Raw genomic sequence first — 26,699 nt, forward strand, 5'->3', positions numbered from 1 at the left:
ATATGTACTATGAAAAGTTACAGTACATTCTACTGTCCATCTAAATAGGGTCTAAATGAAAATGCGCAATAACTTCAAGCCAAATTCATGGTCTCCCCAACCAAACCTGATACTCCTTCAATGCTGAGAAAACAGTCATCACATCTTACTGTCCATCTATCTTTTTTCTCTCATATATATTATAATCTTGTTAAGGATAGGAACTATGCCATATTCATTTATATGTCCTATGCTATCTGCCACAATGCCTTTCACATCAATAAATGATGGCTGAATTGATTCATCTAAAAAGAGTTAAACTGTGAAAAGGAAAGAAAAAGTATCGGCCATGAGGCACAAACAGGGTGAAACAAAGGAAGATCCAATCACCACTGGACAGTCAGAAGAGGGAAGGCAAGAGAAAGGAAAGAAAGAACCCTTATTTATTCCACTCGTATTTGTGCCAAGCACTGGCGGAGGAACTTCACATCCGTTGTCTCACTTAATCCTACTTTATGACTCAGATCACTGAGGCCAAGAAGGAAAAGCACCTTGCCCAGCATCATCCAGCCATCACACAGGGAGCGGGGACTGCACGTGGCCTCCCTACGCCAAATCACATCCCTTTCACTGGTGCCCTCGGCTCCGGGGGAGGAGCTGGGAGAGAAAAAGCCGAGATGCCAGCTATACAGACTCCGGATGCAAATTCCGTATGATGTTATCCAAATAGTTATCTTCTTTTTTTCCTTACCTGTCACATATCTTGTTCTGTTCTACTGAACAAGTTTGTTTTCATGATGAATAACATTACAATCTGAGCATAAATTCTAAATTGATGAACAAGTTATTTTCATAATATTCCATATAAAATTCCAGGAAAACAAATTATTTTTGAGTCTTTGAAGTTTATGTTAACAATGGTTTTGTTACCCGTTGTTTTTCCTGTGTTTCTGATGTAGTTGGAAACAAATAGATGTCAAAGCTATGTTAGTGCTCTGAAGTTATTTCTGGTGATCTAAAAGTTCTGGGAAGGGCATTTATAAATTAAAAATTAACTCCGACACTACCAGGAACTGAAATACAAAGGTGGATTTATTATACACTATGGGCTGGCCTAAAATAAAGTTCTTAGTAAACTGTTTAAAATAGAAAAATGAATATATGTATATGCCCAATGTATGAACACATCTGTACACACTTGTGTGTGTGATGCAATTAAAAAATGTGTGTGTGTATACATATATATATGAAATAGGCTTTGTGACTAAAATAAACTGTAATTAGGTATAGTTAGTAAAAGTTAGCCTAGTTCTTATTAGTTTTTTCTTATTACACAGAAAAAGTTTATTTTATCCTTGGATTGGTGACGTCTGGACCGTCCTTAGCGCTCAAATGTTCACAATATTCAGAGTGCAATGCAACCCCAAGCCTCTGTCTTTCAGAAGCCTATGCATCATTCTGTCTCCTTCTTTCTCTCTCTTTTTTTTCTCTCTCTCTCTCATAAAGTTGCTACTCTGTTGTGTAGACCTTAACGAATCCGATTAGGTTAACTAAATACACGTATTTTCAATATCAAACAATCATCTGTGGAGAGGGGTTCTTTAGCAGTGGGATTATTTTTGATTCTTAGTTTCTTCTTTAAACTGTTGTATATTTTTCCATTTTTTCATGAGCATATGTTATTTTTGAGAGAAAGTATTAAAACATACCATTTCCTTTGCTGGAATTTATTAATGGAGCCACACTATTTAAAGACTGTTAGCCAAAATATTAAAATAGCTACATGAGAGAAACATCTGAAAACACCTCTAATTCTGCTGCATCCCACTGACAGCTTTACAAAGGGACACCTTCAGGCTACGTTCTTACGGTGAGTAACAGACTCTGGAAGACGCTAGAAGTAAGAACTTCTCAAAACTTACTCCCAGGAGGCCCCACACTGACTTCTGGTTCCCCAAGGAGTAATCTAGTAACACCAGAAACACCCCAGCTGACCTCAGGGTACACGGGAAGAGAGGAGGAAAGAAAGGAGACTTCTAAGGAAGCAACGATAGCAATTAGAGGAGGCTCAAGTGTGAGGAATCAATAACTCAGGAAAAATCTGAAGCAAATTCAACAATGAAGAAACACAGATAACCAAAATTCTCTCACACACAAGTTATAAACGATGGGCAAACTGTTACTACCACCTAGAAAAAACCAACAAACTTTAAAGTCAGAGCTAAAGAAGTTAGTAATATGTGTCTATCTCTTACCGAAAAGGTTAAATTTCCAATTTAATCTTTTAGAAAACCAGGATACACGTGGGTATGTTGGTAAATATATAGAATTTTTTTTTTTTAATTTGCTATTCTAAAACACATGTAAGTCCTAGAGGAGTGATCAATACCTTCAAGCTGATGTAAATACCCAAGTATTATAGACAGCGTCATACCCCAAATGATGGCTCTTAATCCAATGATTAAGAACAGTTTCACAGTCTACTCTCATTTTTTTTCTATTATTTCTCCCCTTTTGTGAAATATTCATTTTTTAAAAGATTAAAAAAGGATTAGTGCTCTTATAAAATTGGAAAAAATAATTTTCTTAGAGTTAAAAAAAACATGCATGTGAGTAGGTGGATGGACAGCTAAAAATTTTTAACAAACTTGGGATCATGTTGAACATACAAGTATTAAATCTTTTTAAATTCGTAATACATTGTGACTATTTGGAGCATATCATTAAATATTCTTCAAAAACAAGATCTGTAATGATTATAATATGTTTTAATGGACACACTATAAATTCACTATTTCTGAACATTTAGGTTGTTTCTAATTTCTTAATATTATAAATGGCACTGTGAGAGACATCCTTTTACTCATATCTTCAGCCCCATAATTACCTTCCCTCCGCCCAGCACTGAGCACTGAGTTCCTACGCTCTGACACTGAAGCTGATAACTTGGTACCACTGTCACAGAGACTCTCCCTTTTGACATCCCAAAAGGGGAAAGGGAATCTTATAGTTACCATGAGGAGGAGAGAGCGAGGGGTCCAGAAAGAAATCAGAACTGAAAAAACAAACCATAAATCTAGTTACACAAGAAGAGACATATTAACTAGATAATACCTGAGAACATTTTCCCTGTTTAGGAATACCTAGAAATGAGGATCCCTAAATGCAGACTGGATAGGAACATTGAGCTATACTACCATCTATTTTCTGTTTTCAATTGAACCAGAAAGGTAAATTAAAATGTCCAAATAATTTTACCTCACATCTCAACTTCCTTTCTATTCCATATCTCACAATAAATATTTGACTGGATAAATGAATGTGAGCAAGATCCAAAGTTGAACTTTTACCTCCAATATAGTTATATGTTTTTAAACATTTGCAACTAAATTAAAATACTTAACGTGGCCCACTAATAATATTGAGCAAACGCAAACTTAGTAAAAAACTTACTCTCCAAAAGAAAAGTTCAGTAAACCTGGTGAGACCTTTCTTAAACCATTTGTTTTACCTAGTAATTACATATAAACTTCATTTCACCATCTTAATGTTTGATTGCCTGTGAAATCAAGCGACAGTAACATCTTGTTCAAAAGGCTAATTAAGATGCCCTAAGTTCTGAGCAGCTGTTTTATCACTGTCATTTACAGAATTTGTCTTAAATAGCTGACCCTTTCTCCCCAAAGAAAACAACTTCTATTAATGCTTGGCATAGTATCATGAAACTTCAGGAGGCAAAACCATCTTCTAAGAGTGGTTGAAAGGTACAACTTTCCAGTTATAAGACAAGTCCTGAGGATGTCATGTACAGCATGGTGACTATATTTAACAACACTGTATTATGTATTTGAAAGTTGCTCAGAGAGCTTAAAAGTTCTCATCACAAGAAAAACAAAATTGTGATGATGGCTGTTAACTAAACTTAGTGTTATCATAATTTCACAACATACACATGTATCAAATTATTATATTGTACACCTAAAACTGTTATATGCCAATTATATCTCAATTAAAAAATGATATGAGAGATATGTTTCTATTTATGTCTAAACATCTAAATAGACATCGCTAGTGTCCCTTACAGTGACTGAAAGATGCAACACGTGTAACACAAAGTTAAGAAAACCCAACCAGAGATTATTTTTTAAAGCTATTACATTCATTTGTTAATAGTACCAGCTGCCTATTTATTTAAATGTTCACACAGTGAAGTCTCCTCTTAAGACTGTTAAACCAGCATTACAGAAGAAATAGAGCATATTCTTAGGGGTCAGATACTCCTTCCACCCTGAAGCATCCACATCATTTGCTCCTATCAGAGTCCTTAAGAGGCATATATCAAGTTGGCAGTAAAGGAAGGAAATTTTTTTTTTTTAGGAAAAATTTTACATTCTCATCACCTCACTACAATCCAAACTAGGCATTTTCAAGTGATATATGAAAAAATGATTACCTCCTAATAACTGGAATAAGGGACACACGAAGCCATCATGGCATGGAACACACTTCATGGAAACTTACTGATGAAATCAAACTAGGATCCAGGCAATTTTGTCATCACAGACCACATCGAGAAGAAGGCTACTGCCTAGTTAAAAATGCTCACTGCAATCAAATGCTACATCCAAGGACGGACACAGCATAGTTCTCACAGGGTTAGGAATTCCCCTTTTCAGGAATCTTAGGCAAGACAGACCCTGATTTCCAGTGAATATTCCTAAAAGTAAAATCAAGGGTATCCATTTCTTGAACCTTCAAAAACGGCTGTTCAGCGTTCCAGAAATCCTCTTTGAATGTCACAAATTTAAAAAACAACCAAACGTAAAATCTACATTAAAATGACAAACTGACTTTAGTTTGCATTGTAGCATTTGCCACATTTTGTTGTCTTCTTGTAGCAAAATCACAGCAGTGGCTCTGTCCTAGGCCTGCACGAGGAAACGCAACAAGTTCAACAGGGCCTCCTGTTTCGTTACTAAAGCTATCGCATTACTGGTTCTAATTAAGGGTTATGTTACCGGCTACCACACAGTTATTAACGTGCATTATTGCCCTTATAGGAAGTTCTGATCTCTGCTATGAGTCACCTGGAGTAGCATTTCATTACCAACCAGAGAAAACAGGAGTAAGGATGATAAAGAATGGCTTCTTGTGAGGCATCTGTGATTGTAAAACACTATTTTATAGTTTTTGCTTTGACATTAGGAGAATTATTACAACTAAACCCCTGTCTAGAACTTTAACAAAATTCATCCTGAAGGCGAGACCACAGTGTATCTATTCTAATTTTCACATGTGCTATTAATTTGGCAAATTCTTTATATGGCATACTGTTCAAAGTTCGAGGACATGAACTACAAGTAACTGGATTTCCTGATTGAAATTAGACTGACCTTTAAAACAATACTGTAGGAATTGTCAACATATGTTTTAAAACTATTTATTTATTTCCTATCCTACCCTTTGTTGGCCAAATGCTCTGAACAATTTGGAATTAAGGAAAATAAGCTGTTACCATTTGAATGGACATTTTCTTTTTTTAACCTGAAAGTTAACATTTTTAAAAAGTCAACATGAAATCAATAAAAATGGACCTATTTCTGGTATTTTAATTACTAATTATCTCGCATAGTCCTCACGACAGCCAGCAAAGTAGGTAAAATAGGTAACCTGTCAGCAACGATCCTGGGGCGGGGCAGCAGGTGTAAGGAAGAGGCAACAGCTCATCCCTCCAGAAAGTTTAACCGAACAGCAAACACTTACCTTTCTGAGATACTTGCAATGTGGCCTCCCTCAAACAAAGAACATGGGCAGATACATTTTTACATTCCTTTCCATATCTATGATGTTCTGCCTGCCTTGCTGAGCATTTGAATTTATGACTGTAACAATATATGGAAATACTGATGTGTCCCATGAAAACGCAAACATAAGCTATTCAGAAGGAAGAGGTCAGGCTTTCATTTTCAAGAAGCAAGCATATGGGAATGGCAAAAAATGCGACAACTATGACATTTCAGAACTATGTACTGAGCGCCTACTGTGCGCTAGCACTCAGTCCAGACACTAGACTAGAGAGGACAGAAAAGAAAACTTGGTATAATACAGGTGAGTAAGTGTCAGGGGCAGTGGGCTCCAGGGGTCCTTGCCTGTTTGGCTTAGCATCATGTTAGGATCCCATTATTTAGCATAGTGCCTGACACACAGCAGATGCTCAAATAAAAGTTTATTAAATTGAACCTAGTATACAATGATTCCCCAGACTGGACAGGTGATGCACCACTAATCCTTGACTTAAAATACGATGACAATAATCATATTAACAGAAACCTCCATCTGTGAGTGTCCATGGGTTAGGTGGTCTACATGACAGCTAGGACATGTCTCGCTCTCTCCCAAAAATAACCTCAGAACGTTAGTATTCTACCCCTATTTTACAAAAAGGGAGACTAAGTTTCAGGCAAATCTGTCCAAGATTACAAAATAACTTCAGTACAAGGACACAGAAAATAGAATCCTCTCTCCTCCCACAATGCTAAGTTGAGTAACCTGTAGGCCACTTAGGTTCCACAGACTAGTGGACAAAAACACAAGACAGCAAGCAGCTGAAAAAAGAGGGCTATACCAGATATTTTCGTACCAGAAATGATCAGTAGGGAGACCTCAAAGTGCCCACTGCTGAGGGAACCTGGAGTAGGGGTTAGGCATTCACATTCCATATTACATAATTTCCGTATTAAAAGTCAAGAAACGGAAACTTAATTATTTAATGTATTCCTAAGGGTTGGCTTGTAAGCAACCCTTACTAGAAACTGGTAGGTCCAGGGCCTGAAATCAGGTCTTTTAAACTGACTCCAAATCATATGCTTTATTTTTTACTTATTCTTCAAGAAGACAGCCCAGGTAAATTGTATCCCTTTAAATCCCATTAGAAAATTAGGGAAGTTCCCCCTGGGTAGGCAGAATGGGAATACATCAGTTTGCCAGTGCTTATTCAGACTGGTTAGAATCTGTCCTAATTGTTAAATATTTTGACTGTCACTCCAGAAGGGGGTGGTGAGTGGGAGGAATCATCTTCCCTCACAATGCTGTGTTCAACACTTTCAGAAGGAAGGACATCACTTTAACAGTCCACGCTATGTCGAGCATGGTGTCGTGATTAGCATCCTAAGCAGACAGTGACTGTTCAGAGTGAAGGACTGTGTTATTAACCTCACCTTGCATCTCCCAGCCCCTAGGCACTCTCAATGAATATTTGCTGAATTATTTGATAAACAAATTTCCCCCAAATCTAGGAAGCTTTCTCCAGTATTTGGGGTCTCCTCAAGCATGGAATATCTCTCATGCCTGCCCAGTCTAAAAATCCATTTAATCAGAGATTCAGCTCTTGATCTCTTTTGGTGTGGGTCTTCACAATTCTTACCAGAGATGCGCTATAATATGATTCACCATCAGAATGTACTTTTTAACTCAGATATGCCAGCCCAGACGTGATGCTAAAAATATTTAACTCCTATGACACAGGCACCAACCAATCAGAAGGGGCAGCAGCCAGTGGGCCCTCCTGGTGCTGAATGTGGGCCCAGAGCCAGCCTGTTCATTCCTTCAGAATGATGACCCTCTTTCCTAAGAAGGAAAATGTGTTTATCAAAATAGGAATCAGGACATATCCTTAAAATACAGACAAATTACAGAAAATATCCACATCTCCTTTATATCTATTTCCAAATTTAACCTAAGTTGACCTGAGTTGCCATGTCATTAAAACTGGCCTGAGCTTCCATTCTGTCTCTTCCTCCTAAAGATATATTAGCCAACACAGGAATGGGGTTAGCGTGAAAACAGCCAATTAGCAAGAGATGCTACACATTAACTTGCTCAATGATTAATGCTCTGACTGAATCTTTCATTTGTTTTAAGCCATTCTTAAAAGTTCAGACTTCAAAGACTTCAAAGGCAATACAATACAATGGAAGAACCAACAACAGAAGTTGGTGCTCTTGGTCCAGTAACAAAATCCTCTGAACACTACAGAGCTCTGACCACAACGTCTTAAAGCCAGCTTCCGAAAAACACCGAAGAAATCTTTTTATTTTTATTTTAAATAGATTAGTTCCTTAATCTATTTAAACTAAATGTAATTATTATTCAGAAGTTTTTTTTTTTTTTTAAACAGCAAACTTTGCAAGACTGGTTACAAAAGAAAATTGTTTCCTTTTCTAGAAGCACTACGAAAAAGAGACCTTTTCTCATTACCCACGGAAAAAGTCTAAAACCATTATCAGAGTAAGTCTTTGCGCTCTAACTTAAATCATGTAAGAAATGAATATCAGAGAAAGAATGAATGACTTTGAACTAAAGGAATAACACCACTTTTAGTATTAACGCAGAGGTGGGGACCACGGATTTCTTTCTAAGGACCAGCAATTAATTGCTTAGAACACTAGAGCAACATTTTTTTGCCTCTGTAGCTGTAATAATCCAAATGGTTTAAAGTTTCAATGAAACACCCAGCTTATTGCTCACAAGACATTTCAAACCGCATAGCAAAGTGAACACAACTCTGCAAAAACATATGCTTCTCGAACAATAAATTTTCATGTAATGGTTCTAACACCATGCTGTTTCTTATATTTAAACACATTTTTAAATCTTTTTATCCCCACTTACAGTATGCATATGATATCCAGTGAAATAAGAGGATTTCTAATAACGGATTTCTTTGATGCAAGAGACCAAGTAAGACCGTAGAAGTGGGAGAGTATTTGGAGCAGAATGGTGGTGAATACAAGCAGGACTCACCCATTTCCTCACTGGAGGTGCATCAAGTACCAGCGTAAATAACCAACCCTAAACTCTATCCCTGCAGCCACCTCAAGGGTCTGTCCACCAATTTCATCCATGGAATGCATAATTTTGGGAGTTACATTTTTTTGATCTCTAGCATCATTTAAAGGCACTTTCACATATACCAGCACATGAATCACAACATTTCTAAACTAGTGAATTTTACCGCATTTCATGGGCAATATCTCAAATCTGGCCCAAGAGCATACCAATAGAAGCTCTGATTCCTGGATCTGTTTGAATAGATGGCTTTATACTTTACAAAGTGCTTTCACATTCATTATCTCAATCTTAATTTAGAGTTCATGGCTGAGAAAGGAGGCTACAATAAACAGTAAATAAATGAGACACTGCCCATTGCATAGTCAATGGTCAGGGGCAGTATTTCCAAGCTTTGACCATTCTAAAAGAGAACAATGGCCTGCACAGTCATCTCTAATTTTTTTTTTTTTTTTTTTTTTGGTGCAGAAGATTGGCCCTGAGCTAATATCCATTGCCAATCTTCCTCTTTTTGCTTGAGGAAGATTGTTGCTGAGCTAATATCTTGTGCCAATCTTCCTCTGTTTTATGTGGGATGCCACTACAGCATGGCTTGATGAGCAGTGCTAGGTCCTTGCCCAGGATCCAAACCTGCCAACCCCAGACCACTGAAGTGGAGTGCGTGAACTTAACTACTATGCCACCGGGCCGGCCCCCCATTATCTCTAATTTTGTTACCTTAAATAAGTTTTTCTAATTGTGATCCAATTAAAGAATGTCATCTATTGCACTTAAAATGTAATGTGAAAGGAAATCATTATATAAATCTACTCAAAATCAATACTGACTATTTTTTTTAAAAAGGGTGTGTGCATTTTGACACTCAAAATGTTCCCTATAAGACATTTCAAAAGATGCCTCATTCAAAATATTCCGTTCACCAGGGGAATGAAAAGGTTTCTTAGTTGATGATTTCCATTATTTTATTTACAAAAGTAAAAGTGACATTTATCCATCTGTTTTATGCATTTAAACATATAAGCTTGTGTGCATACATGTGTGTATATATAAATATACGTACCTATACATACACATATATGTGTACTTGTATGGCCTGTCCTGTTCTAGAAAGGTCTTAGGGTAGCTCACAGAAAGGCATACCCTACAAGATAAAATAAAGGTTAAAAAATCAATGGTAAGGAGCATAGGCTAAAGGGAAAATGAGGCAGGAGCGAAATGGCCTATTAACAAATGATCGGTTGTTTCAAGTGCCTGACTTCTCATCTGTGGTTGAGCCTGAAGAGCTTGTCTAACCAGCCCACAGATCCAACACAACAAATGACCTGGAGAACAAGCACCTGAGTGACAAGAAATCTATCATAACTTCAGCACAAGCACAGTTCAATCATAATTGGTCCAAATGATGCTGCTGAAATGCAAGTGTTGAGTGTAACCTGAATCACAAGAGGAAAATGTATCTTAGTGCATCCTATTGGTTTGAAAATTGACAATTCATATAAGATATAAAAGGTAAAACTAGAATCAGAAAATTTGATTACTTAAAACAACTTGTTTCTTGACTAAATTGGAAGACAGCCTAGTTACTGACTACTTGGAGCTACAAACCCAGGGTTTATTAATGTGCTTTATGCATGGATATTAAATACCAAAACAACTGAAACAAGCAAGGTTCCAGGTCACTAGAAAGACAGAAAGTAACCCTTTACTTCTCCTTTCCTTAGATGACAGAGCCTGAAGGAATCTGCCAAGAGTTTGAAATAGCTCTCATCTTGCACACCAACTCTGATGAGTTGCTAGTGGTTACGGTGTGTATGGAAGGATTCTGAGGCCCAGCCAGGCCCAGCAGGAAAGAGTGTTCTCATCTGTTTATTAGCAGTACTGCCAGGGAAGAGGAAATGAGGTGGTACGTTGCTACTTACTTGTTTATTCCTGATCTCAGCTCGATTTGCTGATATTACCAACCAGGAGCTGCAGGCTTACAGTGGCTGGTTATTTATTTACATTTCTTTTTTAGGTTTATTTGTAGCCTGCCTTATTATAAAAATTATTTGATGTGTTACAGAAACACATAAAAGATAATGATAAATAGACGAGAAAAAATGAGAGAGATGATGAGAGAGAAAAAATATATATCATGGAGGAGGAAAAAGTTTGTCCTTGTGGCAAATTCTAAAGCCTTCATTTTCACTACGGCCTTTCCCAGCATTGGGTAATACAAATTCACTGATATGTTAGTCGCTCATCTCAGTGAGTGTGAATGTGTGCGTGTGTCACAAAAATGCACCTCAGGACTAGGTCCCCAGTTTGGCTACCACGAAAACAACGCCTCTGCAATTAGAGATTAGGGCTCATAAGCTCAGCCTTCCTTTGTGCCATATAAAGAAGAGTTTTATTCATTCATTCAAAAATATTTACTGATATTTGCTTATAATAAATAAGCAAAAATAAGCAAATTACACAGTTACGTGAGAGGGTGGGATTATGATAATTAAATAGCACACAGAAAGGGGGATTGATATTAAGAACACCAAGGTGAAGTGGAGGCAGATTACAATTTTTTTAAGGCGGCCCAGGGACGCTTGCTGAGAAGGCGACATTTGAGCCAAGTCTTGAAGGAGGTGAGGGAGTAAGTCCGGAGGAGCCAGGCAGGAGCCATGCAGGTGGAGGAGCAAAAATCAATGCAGGGCTGGAAGGCAGCAAGAGGCGTGGCAGGCTTTAGAAACACCAAGGAGTCTCCAGTGGCTGGATTGAAGTGGGAGAGGAGAATAAGGGGAGATAAGGTCAGAAGAATAATGGGGAGAGGGGACAAAAAATATACGGCCTTGTAGTCATCATAAGACTTGTGAATTATACGCAAAGAGAAAAAGTCATTTGGGGTCGGTAAGCCAGGACAACTGAGTTTACCGGTCTTTAGAGACCTGGCCTACCTGTACATTTTGTGCAGATCGGGGCAGAGCAGGGTACACAGATTTTAGGTACATGCCCAAAGATGTTTATCTTTATGGTTCATATTGATCTATAACACGAAAAGACAGGCTCAGGTTGTGACACAGCCTGGCAACTGTGTCGGTGTGGCTGCAGCATTCCTAAAATTCTGCTGCTGGGAGGTTTAGAAAGTAACAGCAATATGAGTGGAGAACAAAGGGTTGCCTAACTTGCGGCAGTCCGAGACCATTTATGAAATGTCATCCCTTCGTTTTTCTTCAGCGTGGAATCAAAATTCTTTCTCCTGGACACCTGCAAGAAGGGGAACCCACAGAGGAAACCTTGTTCTAGCAGTACCAGAAGTCAGAATACCATTAAATCCATATAATAAGATTAGGGTATAAATTAACCTGATAAAGAAATAAAACCAATCCTGAAAAACTCACAACCGATATATCATTACTGTCTACGAAAGCCCAGTAAAGGCTGGTGCGATTAGAACAGACATTGAAAAAGAGAGGGAAGTAGAGGAGAGGAGGCCAGGAAGCTAACAACCCTGGCATGATGACCCACTTCCGGGAGAAGAGTGTTCCTTCAAGCTCAAGTCTGGGAATTTACCAAGGAATTTATCAGAAACTCATAGCAGATAGAGAATACAGCAGATGCAGGGCAGGCCCCATGGCCGAGCAGTTAAGTTTGCGCGCTCTGCTTCAGCGGCCCAGGGTTTCATTGGTCAGATACTGGGTGCAGACATGGCACCACTTGTCAGGCCACGCTGACGTGGCGTCCCCCATGCCACAACTAGAAGGACCCACAAGTAAATATACAACTAGATACTGGGGGGATTTGGGGAGAGAAAGCAGGAAAAAAAAAAAAAAAAGGATTGGCAACAGTTGTTAGCTCAGGTGCCAATCTTCAAAATAGAAAAAAAAAAGCAGATGCATAGCTCACAAGAGGTTTAGGAGACAGAACGAAATACTTTAAATTGTGACTTATTAAGCCACCAAAACACAGGTGAAACAAACTTCTACACCTAAAACACACATCCAGGCAAGTTGCTGAATGTTTCCTGTCTCCAAACCTTTTAAGAGGGACAATTAATTCAAAGCCAAAGTGAATTCCAAGTGAGAATGGGTATAAGAAAAGCACATTTAGAAAAACCTTCCTTTTATTGAAGAAGTCAGTCAAGCTAGGAGTTGCTGGAAATCATGATTTTGGGTATTCGCTAATTTTAATGTTTACTGACAGTCAGGGAACCATTGTGCACCCACTTATGTCTTTATAGGGCCATGAAAAAAAGGGACTAGATTTTCCTTTCCAATGGAAATGTCATTAGATATTCGAAAATATCAGTATTCTAAGAGAGCCACGTTAATAAAAATGATTGCTGCACCAACTGACAGAAGATGACTAAGCAATGTTCCGTCTACGGTGATTTTAAAAGGAGTCGTCAAGCAGAAAGCATGAGAAACCTTTATTTATGCACCTTCCCATAAAAGTTTGAGACTGCTGGCAAAAATATAAGCAACATCACAAGATAGAAATAGATGCAAAGTTCAAGGTGAAGGGGAAATAAACTCAGGAGTAGAGTTCTTAGGCAGCTTTGTGAACCAGAAAGTGAGTTCCTTCAGAACTGCCAACAGTGGATGCAAATTTGGCTCCGAACTTTCTAGTAGTCAAAATAAGAAGGAAATAACAATTACAACATTGAGTGTTCATGAGAGGAAACACAAGTCTGGGGCTCAGGAGAATTTCCATTTGTCCCAGCTCTAAGGCCAGAAGGAGGTTCCTCCTGTGGTCTTCCTAACGGCCACACCCTATGTGCAATGTCTGGGCAAGGAGCACTTGGTGCTCCAGTACCCCCTGGTGCTGGCGTGGAATTCTACAAGGGCAAATAGCTAGTGGTTAACGTAACAGGCTCTCTGTCAACTCTGTTGCATCGAGGGATAATACCCACACTCCCTGAACAGTGGTTATCAAGCTAGGCGCTGAAGAGGTGCTTTAGGAGTTCCACCAATTTTCTGCTTGAATTTTATTTCTTAGCCTTTAAATACAAAAACAAATAGGAAATGCAAGCATACCCAGCACAACCAATCTTAACACACTGATAATCACATTTATATTAAGCCACTTTAAGTGCAGGTGCCAGACAAATGTGTCACCTACTATCTCTTGGAATATATTTTAAATTCTAAAAATGAGTCATTGATTAGGAAAGTTACAACTCTACGGTAGTATTCTGATGTTCAAGTCTGCACATGTCCATTCACATAAAATTGTACAAATGACCCCCACACACATCATGCTCAAACAAATGACAGGCCAAGAGCAGGTACAACTAGTTGGCGTACACCCTCATCATGATCTAATAGCCAGTTGTACAATAATAAGCTGCCTACCACACTGAATCACGACAAAGTGACATCACTAAGACTGGTACTGACTAAGTTTCAAGTGCTCCTGGTCTGACTTTTATATTTATCCCGAGCCATGTGAACAGCTGTATTATTAAGGGTTCAACACCAAAACAAAAAATTTCTGGTTCTTTCCAGCTTCTGGATCAGATTAATTCAAGAAGATACTACAAAGATAAAAAACACTGTTAAAAAATTGTTACCTTTGCAACTACTTATGTATCTGCCTATTTCTCCTAATACTGTACAACTACAATGGAACACAGAAATAACCCAGATATGTTAAGTTGTGATACCGTTCTGCAACTATCATCCAGAAGTCCCAATCTCAAATGCTTTAGTTCATCAAAACTGCCTCATCACTGTTCTCCCTGATGAATTTTATAAATGTTATAAATTTCTATTTATAAAACATACACTAAAACAAATACTTTGAAATATTTGTATACGTAAGATTTATTGGTATGTGTTAAGATTTCATTTGACTAAGGGCTTTTCTACTCAAAAATTTCTAAAATCCCCCTGCTGGGGTAGTTCTATGGTAGATGTGGAGATACTGATCTCATCAACCCCTGGACACTGAGCAGGGCCTGTCACTTCCAGCACTGAGCAGCCTCGCCAATGGATGATGCACCAATCTAACCTAGTCTAATACCAACATAATCTAATACAAACATCATCCTCTTCTATGTGTGCCTGATAAGGCTGGGCAGCTCCCGTGATGAACAAAGAAGCTACAAAGCCTTCAGGCAATTCTTCATAAATCTGATTTCTTCCAACAGCTTTTGACAAGAGCTGGCAGTGGAGGGGACAAAGTTAAGTTCTTTGGCAAGAAGTTGAAGCATAGATATTTCATACTCGTGATTAAGGACAGGGATGAAGGCAGAGTTTACATTCACTCATGAAGAGTAAGGAGGCAAATCAAGAGGCATTTCAGGAGACAATGAGATCTATTCCTGGGCCGGCCACCTGCTAATTTTGACTTCAAGGTCCCTTAACCTTCTCTGAGCCTCAGCTTTCTCAGTTATAACATGAAGGGACTAAATCAGAAGCTCTTAATTGGGATTGAACATTAGAACCTCCCGAGAGCTTTAAAAAATACATAATGATCGTAGTAACATTAACACATGCCAGGAAATGTTCTGAGCACTCTACATGTAGTAATCCACTTAGTACCACAAGAACTCTGTGTTGTAGGTACTATTATTATTCTGATTTTGCAGGTGAGGAAACTGGGGCAAAGAGAGGTTGAGAAATTTGTCCAAGCAAGTGGCAAAGCCAGGTGGAAGGCTCCAGAGCCTGTGCTCTGTAGTACAACCACATGTTATCCTGCCTCTCTCCATATGTATCTCTCCGAATCTTCTGACTCAGAATCTACTGAAGTGCCTGGGCACATACATTTTAATTCTCGTGAATGCTCCTTGTTAACAGGCCCCTGACTAGAAGTGATGTAAAGATCTGTGATTCAGATTGCAGGGGAAAAAAGAGCAATAAATTTTATAATTAAATAAATGCTCAGATTCTTTTACCTCAAAAATCTGAGTCAAAATTAAATGAGTTTGGCTTTTTAACAGCTAACTGTATAGTATCAAACAAAAAAGATAATGAATAAAGGGATAGGAGGGAAAATTTAAGAAAAAAAATGTTATCTAGCCAGCAAAGGAGAAAGACTACACAGGGCCATTTAAGTAGATTAAGCATTGGAGCAAAAGCTATGCCTATAAAAGGGCAATAACAACATTTTCATAATTTATGGCTTAGATTTGGGGGTGAAGATGAAACATTTTGGAAAAACCCTTGGAAAGGATCAGTGCTCCTGTCCAAATGAGCCAGGAGCCTAATCTGTTTCTAGGATCACAAATAACTGCCTCTTTGTTTCATCTTTAAAGAAACAGTCCTTATGCTATCAGAAAGTGCCTCTGTAAGCTGGAAATCTAAAACTATGCAGGTAAATGCTGATACTCCAAAAAATGTTCATTTTTTTCTATACAGTTTTCCCCATCAATGTTTGACACTTAACAGAGGCAGGAAGATACTATGGCATAAAGAGAAAATGAGGAAGACAGGTGATCCCGGTCCCATAAGCAATTTAGACAAGTTTAAACCTGGTATGGCCAGGTCAGTGAGTGTAAATACAGATGGCCAGGAGGAGAGACTCCACGTCCCCTGGCAGCGCCATGAACTTGGTCGGGTTTGTTTGTGTTATGAGTGTACTTCCTCACTAATTCTAGATACCCCATTTAGAGAAACTCATCCTGCTCTCCTCCCACTCAGTCCCATGGCTCGCTTACAAAAATCTCTTCTCAAAAGTCTCCAGTCTGAAGCCAAGTGATCCTATCAAGGGAGTTACAAAGTACTTTATTAAACAAAAAGGAACTTTTAAAAAAGTCTAAGCCCCTAAAACAACTATAAAAATTTAAGACAATAATCACATATTAGAAGAATATATAGATCTTATCATTGTTGACCATAAGGACTATACGGACTGAAAGTTTCTAATATACAGTATTCCAGCTGACAAACAAACATGTTTAATTACTAGTCTCTCTTCCACACTGAAGATTCACCAGTCTGGAATGGATGTATTATTTCTTTCCCTTTAGTAGCCACACCAAGAGCACACAAACTCTCGAAGCAAACAGGCACTCGATTTGGAAAGTTTCCCAAGAGTGGATGAGAATTTCCAGGCAAGAATAAAAATAAGCTCTTCCTCCTGATCTGCATGTCTGTTAATGTTACCAAACTCCCAGTTTCCTAGAATCAAAATCATACACTCATCTTTGAATCATCTTCCTCCTTGGACCCACCCGGTTTCTGACATTCCATAAAGGACAGATCCTGAGACAGTCTGTGTCACCCACCTTCCCAGTGAAGGACAAGCCTTCCTCTGGCATTAAAACCCACCATGATCAGGTAGCCCTAATGAAGATCAGACAAGGCGGGCAGCCAGACTAGTCTGGGCCTCAAACCTGGGCTTCAGCTGCTCACTCGGCCCTGAAGACTCACTCCAATGCCAAGCTTTTCCTGATGCCCCCAGTCATATGCAATCACTCTCCATTTTGTAATCACTGTGGCACTTTCTATCTCTCATATGACACATTACATTCTGCTATACATGATGTGTAAAGTTTATTTTCTATATAAGACAAGGACCTCCTTGAGCACAGAAAATGTGTTTTAGCAAGCACAGTCTAGCAAAATCAAAGGTAATCGCCACTCACTTCTACTTATTTAATTTCTCCTCAAAAGTGGCTTCACCTTATGTTTTAATCAGATTTATAAGTGTAGTAAAAATATACTGCCACATTATGCCCATTATTTTCTAAAGCAATGTTGCTTGGAGTTGTCAGACATTGATCCCCAAAAGAATGTTTCTTTTTTGTATATGCACTAACCCCCTCAGGCATCAAGCGAATAACAAATTACGTACCTCTTCTGTGCTGTATAATCTTGGGGAGCTGCACACTAGACAGCTAATCAGGAGCTGCGTCTCATATAACCAGCTACATTAAAAGGGATTACTTTGTTAGATGCCAGGAAAGACGAGTTCCTCCTCTATCCTCTTGCCTTTACTTTGAGCTTTTGATTCTGTTGACTATTCACCTGGACTTAAGGAAAGCTGACTTTTCTAACAAAATCTTGTGAAACGTATCATGGCTGAATATCTCTTCTAGAGTTCTGGAGAAATAAATCTTTGTAGCTTGTGGAAAACAGAGGAACATGGGCAATGATCAGGGAAGGATGAAGATGACCAACCAGCATTCAGAGTATATTTGGGGAGGTAGAAAGCACAGGGCTTTGGCGTATGGGCTCTAGAGCCGACTGTCCAACCTCAAGTCCTGGCTCCACCATTACCAGATGTATTATCCTAAGCAGTAAGAAAAACAAATCTCTCTCAACTTCATCTTTAAAATAGAGATAATAATACTGCTATCAAGTTGTTCTTAGCCTTAATAAAACACTTGGCATAGTTAGTGGCACAGAGTAAGCATTTGACAAAGGTTAGCTGCTGGCATTATTCAGGTCTTTACACATTATACAGGATTTTTTTCACATACATTTACTATAAAATGAAGATGGGGAAAGATGAAGGGAGAAGTTGTAAATTTCTAAGATTCATGGCAACCCAATGAGGAAATTCTTTAAGGAAGAAATTCTACAAATTTATTAAGTCACACTGAGCACAATTCCAAGCAAAGATTTTAGAGGCCTTTATTCCTGATGACACTACATTCACCTTCATATAATGGTTAAACACCCCCAAGCTGCTGCTACAGAAATCTAAGGTTCATATAAAGGAACATGGAATGGACATAAAGTAAATTTCATCTGCTTTCACAGAGAAGGAGAAATGCTCTCCAAAAAATTTTTGTGGTTATGGCCATTATCTTCAGAGCTGGCTTCCCAATCAACTTCTGCTAAGGCTGATATTAAAACTGGTTTGCCAATAGCTTGTGCACTCTTTGGGCAACACAGGGGAGAATGGCTCTTAATCATGCCTTGGAATAACACAAAGAAATCCTGAAGAAAAAGGTCAACTGACAATAAGGAGGATTGGCTAAATCTCTAAATATCTGTACTTGCCAGCAGATTTTACACTAAGGATAAATTAGAAAATAGACAGAACTCAGATATTCTGCCAAAATATCAAATGCATCCCTTTAGTAGGTATTTGGCAATAATTAAACTTGTAGTTTCAACTACTCATGACAACACTGAAAGACTGTGACATGTAGTAATTTTTAATTTGGCTGCAGCATGTATTCGAATGGTGGGCACTCTTTGGCAGAGGGAAGCAAGCCATGTAGCCAGTGAAGAAGCATTACCCATCACCCAGGGTCCATAATTCAAGAAGGTTTTGCTCTAATTGTGTAGCAGTAACTCTCAAGGAGGGATTAAATATTGTGTTATTTTAAACAAATTGCCCACCCCCTAAAAAAAGCCAAGTGATAGTTGTAATCATAAAAGTAAAAAAAGAGCAAAGAGAGGTCTAAGAAAGAGATGGCGCTCTACTGGAAAGTAGGTATTCATGGGGAATTTTTTGATGCTAAAATTATTTTTGTGAAATTCTGGGATTTCCAAAAGTCTTCAGACTATAACTTGGTATGTCCAAGATCTACTGTATAGAAACTATTTCTTAAAAGTGTCAGAATTCTTTCACATCAAGAAGAAAAATAAAGCCGTTAACAGGAAGAAGAAAATGATTCTATATAGCTTATCCAAGAGATGAACAGGGGCAAGATTTAGTTAAATACACTGTTTCTCCTAAACTCTCAAATTTGTTTTGACTTCCATTTTTAGAAAAAAAGATCACAAAGAAGAAAAAGTTTGCTGTCTTCAGTGCATCATGTTATAGTCTTTGACTATACAGAACCATACTGGAACACCGTCCATGAAGAAAGAGTTAAATTATAATTAGTGACTCAACATTTTGACTCAATAGACTGGAATGCCTTTTTAAAAGGATGAGACAAAGTCTGAAAACTTCCATCTTAGATCACACTTTTCAGTAAAATGCCCAAGTTCCTTGTTCTAAGCCCTCATTGAATTATTTAGTATGTGTCATACTTTTATGCTAGCAATTATAGGAAAAGCCAAATCCCAGAAACTATTGCTATTAGTACTTGATGTATTGAGAATCTTCTAGATGAAGAAAGAACTCTTGAGAGGATAAAAATTAGCTGCTTTACAGAACAAAAAAATTGGAACTTAAAAGAAATCCTATTATTTATAACAAAAATAAAATATGCATATGGGCAAGAAGTTATATAATAGTAATAGAAACAAAAATGGCCTGCATTTTCTATGATTAACTGTGGAAACCTCACCATCTTAACACAACTTCACTTTTTGGGAAGCTTAAGAAAAAAGTATGTCAGCCAATAAAGAAGCCTATTTTTTTTCAAAGGTACACACTTAATGAGAGAACTATTTTTCCACTACTCTACATTTCTGTTAACTTTTCTTTTTCCTTCTCTTTCCATGTTTTTCAAAGGAATCTGAGAAACAAAAATTTGCTAGATATAGTTTTCAGTAAACTTGTAAAATGCAATTTAGAAAAAACTAAAAATTTGGCTGGCTTTGGAATAGAATACAGTTCAATATGTCCAAATCTCAATTATCTGAGATGCAATAGATGCCAAAGAAAAAATGATCTGTCAGTCTTTCATTGTTGGTGTGTGTGAGTTAAATACACCACAACCACTATTACCAGCACCACCACTAAGACACTACTTCAGCTTGCCTAGGAGACATCACTTGAAGGGTAAATTATACCTTAAAGAGAGACCATCTCCTTATACCAGCTTCTAATTCAACCCTACATCAAGAGCTTTGGGTTTGGAAGACTCACATGCCTGACTTTAGAATGATGCTGAACGTAGGCAATAAAATTTCTGGTCTATGTCTTTCACGTCTACCCAGCTATCTGAATACACCACTGTGGAAGTGATGTGGAATGTGTGTGTGTGTGTTCTCTAAAATAAGTGCACTAACTCAGGGTATGTTCAGGCTTACCTTGGGTCATCGGGCTCTAAATACTCTCTTCAATTTGAAAATGAGAACCAGATCACTTTTGGGTGAAATTTTTCCTACTTCATCACAGGATCACTGTTGTGTTTTGAATTTAAGATCCTCTCATTTCACGTTGTTTCTATAAATTCCAAAGGATTTCACGTTTACCTCAGGTTTTAGAATACTAAGTCTGGCAGGCCCATTGTTACTTTCAGAGTAAACATTTAAGGTAATTTCATAATAGGCTAAAAGTTGATTAAGCACAAAAAACTAAATTCATCTTATTAGAACGCCCTCACTTTCAAATTTTACCCTAACAGTAGTCTAATCATTTTGGAATAAAATTTTATTTTATTCCAAGGCAGAGGAAAAATAACTTTCAGCAGATAGACTGCTTAAGAAATTTTAGAATTACAGAGATAAAGGGAAACGTATACAGAAAGAATATAATTATTTCAAGTTGTCCACTTTCCTGATAGTTGCCCTACATTTTTACAACAGTCAGAACAACTTAAAATATTCTTTTAAAATCAGTGTTCAACAAATAATCTGGCGGCTTCAGAACAGGATTTAGTTCACTGGGCCCCATTTGTGGGTTGTACAAATGAATCCAAGCACAGCCACATCTGGGGAACACAGGGAGAGGCTGGTGTTTAGGATCTGAAAGAGAACCAGCAAAAATCAGTGCCTTTCCTGCATTCTCTCTCTCAGTTTAATGCAGCTCAAGTTTTCCCTTTACTCAGAGCTAAAACTTTACAGCCACTTTTAATCATGCTTGAGTCTGAATGTTCCTATGTCCAAGACACCTGCCTGCAGTCTCAGTGTCCTCTCCCCTTCCCATTTCCTATCACTGCCCTGGGCCAAGGTCGCATCCTCTCTCGCCTGTGAGAATCTCTCTCCTTCTCCAAGCCAACCTTTCTACTTTCGTCAGAATTACCACTCTGAGAGAGAAAAACAAACATAACGTTGAGTTATGCTTCTCTCCGACTCCAAGAGCTAACTCCTCCTCTGTAACTAAAGAATAAACTCAAACATTTTAGCTTATTTGTCAAGGTGCTAACCATATATCCCCAACCTGCACCTCCAGCCTCATTTTCTTCTCCACCCACACTTTCCACTCTGGGCAGCAGCAGCCCCGGCTAACCAACAACTGCTGATTGACAGCTATGCACCAAGAAGTGTTCTTCATGCTTTCTTAAACATTCAAGCACTCTCACACCTCCTGGGCTCTTTCTGACGCCTGGAGGACACCATAATTTCCATCCCACAAGAAACTGTCCTTGTCCTTTAAGGTTGGCATGTCATCTCCTCCTTGAAAGCTATCCTGCTCCCCGGGGAACCAAGGATAACGAAGCCTTCCTCCGACTTCTCACAGGACACTCTGCCAATTCTAACATTCACTTCATTCTGTCTTAAATTAGGGATGGTTTTGTATGTCTCCTTCTGTTGACCTGTCCTGCTTTTCTGCCTTGTCTTTTCGATACGTATTTGCATTGTATTCAAAAGACTAAGGAAAACTTGCAAAGAACAGAAAGCAAAGGGATAGGAAATGAAAATATATTGGCTATTACAACCAGGGACATGGATTATACTTCAAACATATTCCCTTTTAATTAGTAATAGGCTACCATACTGTAAGCTGGATTTAATTTCACATTTATATTATAAAAATCATGTTTTATTGCACTTTGAAATGAATTAGATATCTGTTGAATGAAAAGAAAAAAACATTCGTTGACAAAGGATTGGTTTGGGATTGAGAAAAAAGCTGTAGAAAGTGGGAGGAGTGGAAATATCTCATTTTGTTCTAATATCAATAGATGAATTTTCCTTTAACATAAGTTCTTGATGCACTGAGTTATCTAGATCTTTTCATGTGATTTCAACACCACATAACCTCTAAGCTAACTAGCCCTGGCCAACAGAAACTCACACATTGCTCCCACTATAGACCAGGAAGAGCTATGAACCAAACCTTGCACACAAATGTTGTCTTTTAAATCTTTAGTAAAGATAGTTCGGACACAATGGAAGATTTTACATGCAACAGTCATTATTATGACAAGAAATAAATCAGGGGTGGGTCACATGAGGCTGAAACTAGTCTTCTGCAAGTGCCAAGAAAAAAAAAGCCTCAAGGAGGAGGCTGGTGATTATGTTAACATAACCTACTTCCCTGGCTTTCTCAGCTTTCAAGATCAGAATCTGGTATTTTTTTATTTTCCTCCTTAGTTTTAAATGTAGGATTACAGCTAAGTTTATTCTGGTAGTTAGGATTTTGAGGAGCAAAGGCTCAGGCACAGGGGAGATAAATATCCACTCAATAACAACTGTGTTCTAGGCAGCAGAGCAGTTCCTTTCCTTAGATTACTTGACTTAATCCTAATCAAACCTCATGATATAAGCATATTTGACCCAATTTACAGGCTACTTACTGAGAATTAGGTCCTTGCCTAGCACTGTGGTGGGTAACTCTAGGGTACCAAAAACTTGCCACAGTGACCGCCATGATTTTATAATGTAGGTGAGGAATCTGTGAAGATGATACACTGTCAGCATCACATAGTGTCATGGACATGCTGCTAGATAATATAAGACACCTGAAGAACAGAACTGTATGGAAATAAGACGCTGATTGTGTGGTGGTGACACATAAAAAGAAACAAGGAGAGTTCAGAGTGGTTCAAGCATGAAGGAGGCAGGGTGAGCTTGGCCTTGGCCTGGAAGAAGCAAGAAAGGAGGCACCTGAGGTGAGGCAGCGGCAGGACAAATGGTTCTCGCTTGTCACACTGTAGGAAGGGAGGGAGGAACCACCCAACTCTTCTGGCAGTGAGAAGGAAGAAGAGAGCCCAAAGAAGCTACAGGATTTGGTGACTAAGAGGAGGACGGGAAATAGTCAACGACTGCTCCAAAGCTCCAAGTTGAGGAGAGTAAATTTGGCAAATTGACAGTCTGGAGAGGAAAGAGATAATATTGAATTTGAGGAGCTAATAAAATATTCACATGGAAAAATCTATACAAAATTGGAAACAGTGGAGAATAATCCTATGAGAGGATGGGGCTACAGAGGAATGAGCCAAGAAAACTGGAATCAAAAGAGCCAACAGTGGAGGAGGAGAGGTGGTCAATAGCGAAAAAAAGCCAGAGAAAATAAGGCAGATGGAAGATGCTCGTGCAGTCTCAGTTGAGAACTTGAAGGCAAAATAAAGGGTTAAGGTGCCAAGACAATGGAAGCAACAAGAGACCTCAACTCATTTGTCTAGAAAATTCACCTGAAGAGTTCGAATGAGAGAAATAAAATGGTAACACAGTCAAGGAAAGTGTGTGTCTGGCTTGATTTTAGAGAAGGGAGAGAATTAAGAATGTCTGAAGGTCAAGGGGTAATAGAGTAATCCTTTCTGTTAGCCAGACCATTCCATTTCCTAAACTTGCTGGTTAACTGTACTGATGTACTCTTTCTGAGTAGATAACTCTTTAGAAATAGGGAGCAAAGTTGCAGCAGCCGCAAGTACTCATGAGGTCCCGACAAGATCTCTCATATATATATTTCACAAATTAGAAATAAACTAGAGCCGGTCAGTTTCTTTCATTAAATACTCCCAGAAAAATTACCTAACTTTCAATCCATACCACCATAGCACCATGACCACAGTCACATCCCTGCCTGGTCCTCGATGCTATCTCCTTCAGCAGCCTAAACTGACGGTCCTCCAGGTGAGCCCCTTCCTCTTAACTTAACCATGTTGATCTACACTTTCCAGTGTCACGAGTCTCTCTTTGAGTTGGGGTGAAGCTGCCTCTTCACTGTCACCTCTTGTTAACTGTCATCTCCTGCGCTGTGTCATCAGAGCATCTGCTTTTTCACTGTCATTTCTTCTGACACTATAGCATCTGTATATTCTGCTCCAAGCACGGCTTTTTAAAAATATTTTTTGTTTTCCTCTTGAGTTTTCACAACCCTCACGCCATTCTTGCCTTTAGCCTTGCTGCATTGTTTGTATGGAACTGAGTTACTATTAGAAACACTCTTAGGTATCTTTCCTCATCTTTCTATTAGATAACCCAAGCCCCCAGAGACCCAAATTATTTTTTTCCATTGTTGCCCCTCCTACAAATCCATCCCTATCAGGTCAATTTGTAATTATAGTGCCAAATTTTTATTTCTAAAGCATGTTTTTTTAGAGCTATGAATTTACACCCATCTTTCTGCGAAGTTTCTGTTACTCACTTTTCTAAAAAAATCTCTAATTATGTCCACTGGGTTTTTTAAGCTCTAGGAGGAGTTACTTATCCATAAGTTTCTTGTCACTTTCATGTCACCAAGTACCTATTTTTTATTGGAAACAATTAAGTCCAGAACAGGAATGTCCTTTTTTGGCGCTCTCTGCATTCTAAGACACAAAATTGTCTCTAGGTCAAACCTGGTACTTATTAGATGCTCTGTGTTAAAGGGAATGAAGCGTTCAGTAGATATTGACAGAGTCCTCTATTACTCCATTGTATTATATAATAGAGTCCTCCACTGTATGTCTTGCCTGTGTATACTACACGTCAAGAAAACTACCATCAGAGCTAAATATCAAACCTGGAGTTTTATAAATGATAGGAAAGAGTGAGACTGGCATTGGTTATTGCTGCTATTGATAATAGCAAAGAGAGTGATGTTTACACATTAAGAAAATCCACATATATCAAATGGAACACAACAAAAAAGAAATGAATTTTCTGGGAAAAATGATAAAATGCTCTTCTACATTGGAATATGATTTGATTCGATAAAAAAACTGGTGGCTTAATTTTTCAAATACATACTCACTGTATATAAAACATGGCATTACGCTTTTATGGTTATTTAACTCTATCTCCTTGATGTTAAAACTCACCTTACATGATTCAAAACCAGCTGAAGGACAATTTGTGAAATCCTTTCCCCTGCTCTTATACCTCAAGGATTTGAGAGTTAGCTTCATTCTTTTGTTTCCTACAAAGTTATATTTTTAGCTCCTTAGACTCCGTGGCGCTCCATCTACCTGTAATTACGCTGCAAAAGCATAAGAAGACGCCAGTAAAGGCCAGCAACAGACAAGATAGCAAGAGGCCCATTTGTGGCCTTGAACAGCTGCAATAGGGCAGGGCGCGCCTGGCCAAGTTCCCTCTAACTCTGGCCAGGCATGACAAACGCCAAGAGCCGGACTTGCTTTGAGAGGAGTCCCTAGCACAGGACATTATTTCACTGCCCTGGAAGCAAAAGGCTGCAGTCAGCGTCCATGTGGGCTGATCGAAAGGATGCTAAAGGCTAAAGGGAAAGGCACAGGGAGGGGCTAAGAGTGACGGCCTTCAGAAAGCTTTCCAGATCCTAAAGAACCACCACCCACTGCCCGGCTCACCTCTCTAAAAACAAAACAAAAGCACCACCACTTCCTTATGGAAGGCCAGATGTTACTTTTAATTCCAGTTTGGAAATACTGCCCAAGTTAGTTAAAAAAATTCTTTTCCTTAAAATAAGAAGAAATGAATCTGTATCTTCACCAAGACACCAGAAAGGAGATGCTATTAATCAGCAGTTTAGAAATGGGAATATTTTTCAGGGAGTAGGAAACATCCTCTAACGGATATCTTCTACAGTTAGGTAAAATTCCTTTTGTAAGGGGCCATTATTGTCTTTGGATAAATAAAAGATGCTGTTCTGGGCCAGCCCGGTGGTACAGCGGTTAAGTGCGCACGTTCCGCTTCGGGCGGCTGGGGTTCACTGGTTCGGATCCTGAGTGCGGACCTACTCAGTGCTTGTCCAGCCATGCTGTGGAAGGCGTCCCACGTATAAAGTGAAGGAAGATGGGCATGGATGTTAGCTCAGGGCCAATCTTCCTCAGCAAAAAGAGGAGGATTGGCAGCAGGTGTTAGCTCAGGGCTAATCTTCCTCAAAAAAAAGAGAAAAGAAAAAGAAAAAAAGGATGCTGTTCTAAGTGTAAGCTTTTCTAGCTCAATCTTGATTAGAGACTTTTAGTTATTACACAGTGATCC

General features: G+C 38.6%; 1 protein-coding gene across 7 annotated transcripts in view; it reads right to left on the minus strand.

Moving 5' to 3' along the window:
* Positions 1 to 26,699, minus strand: part of RBMS1 (RNA binding motif single stranded interacting protein 1) — a 206,894-nt gene that overhangs the window by 64,188 nt on the left and 116,007 nt on the right. The window lies entirely within an intron of this gene.

The sequence above is a fragment of the Equus quagga genome, chromosome 4 (genome assembly GCF_021613505.1).
Source record: "Equus quagga isolate Etosha38 chromosome 4, UCLA_HA_Equagga_1.0, whole genome shotgun sequence".
NCBI lineage: Eukaryota > Metazoa > Chordata > Mammalia > Perissodactyla > Equidae > Equus > Equus quagga.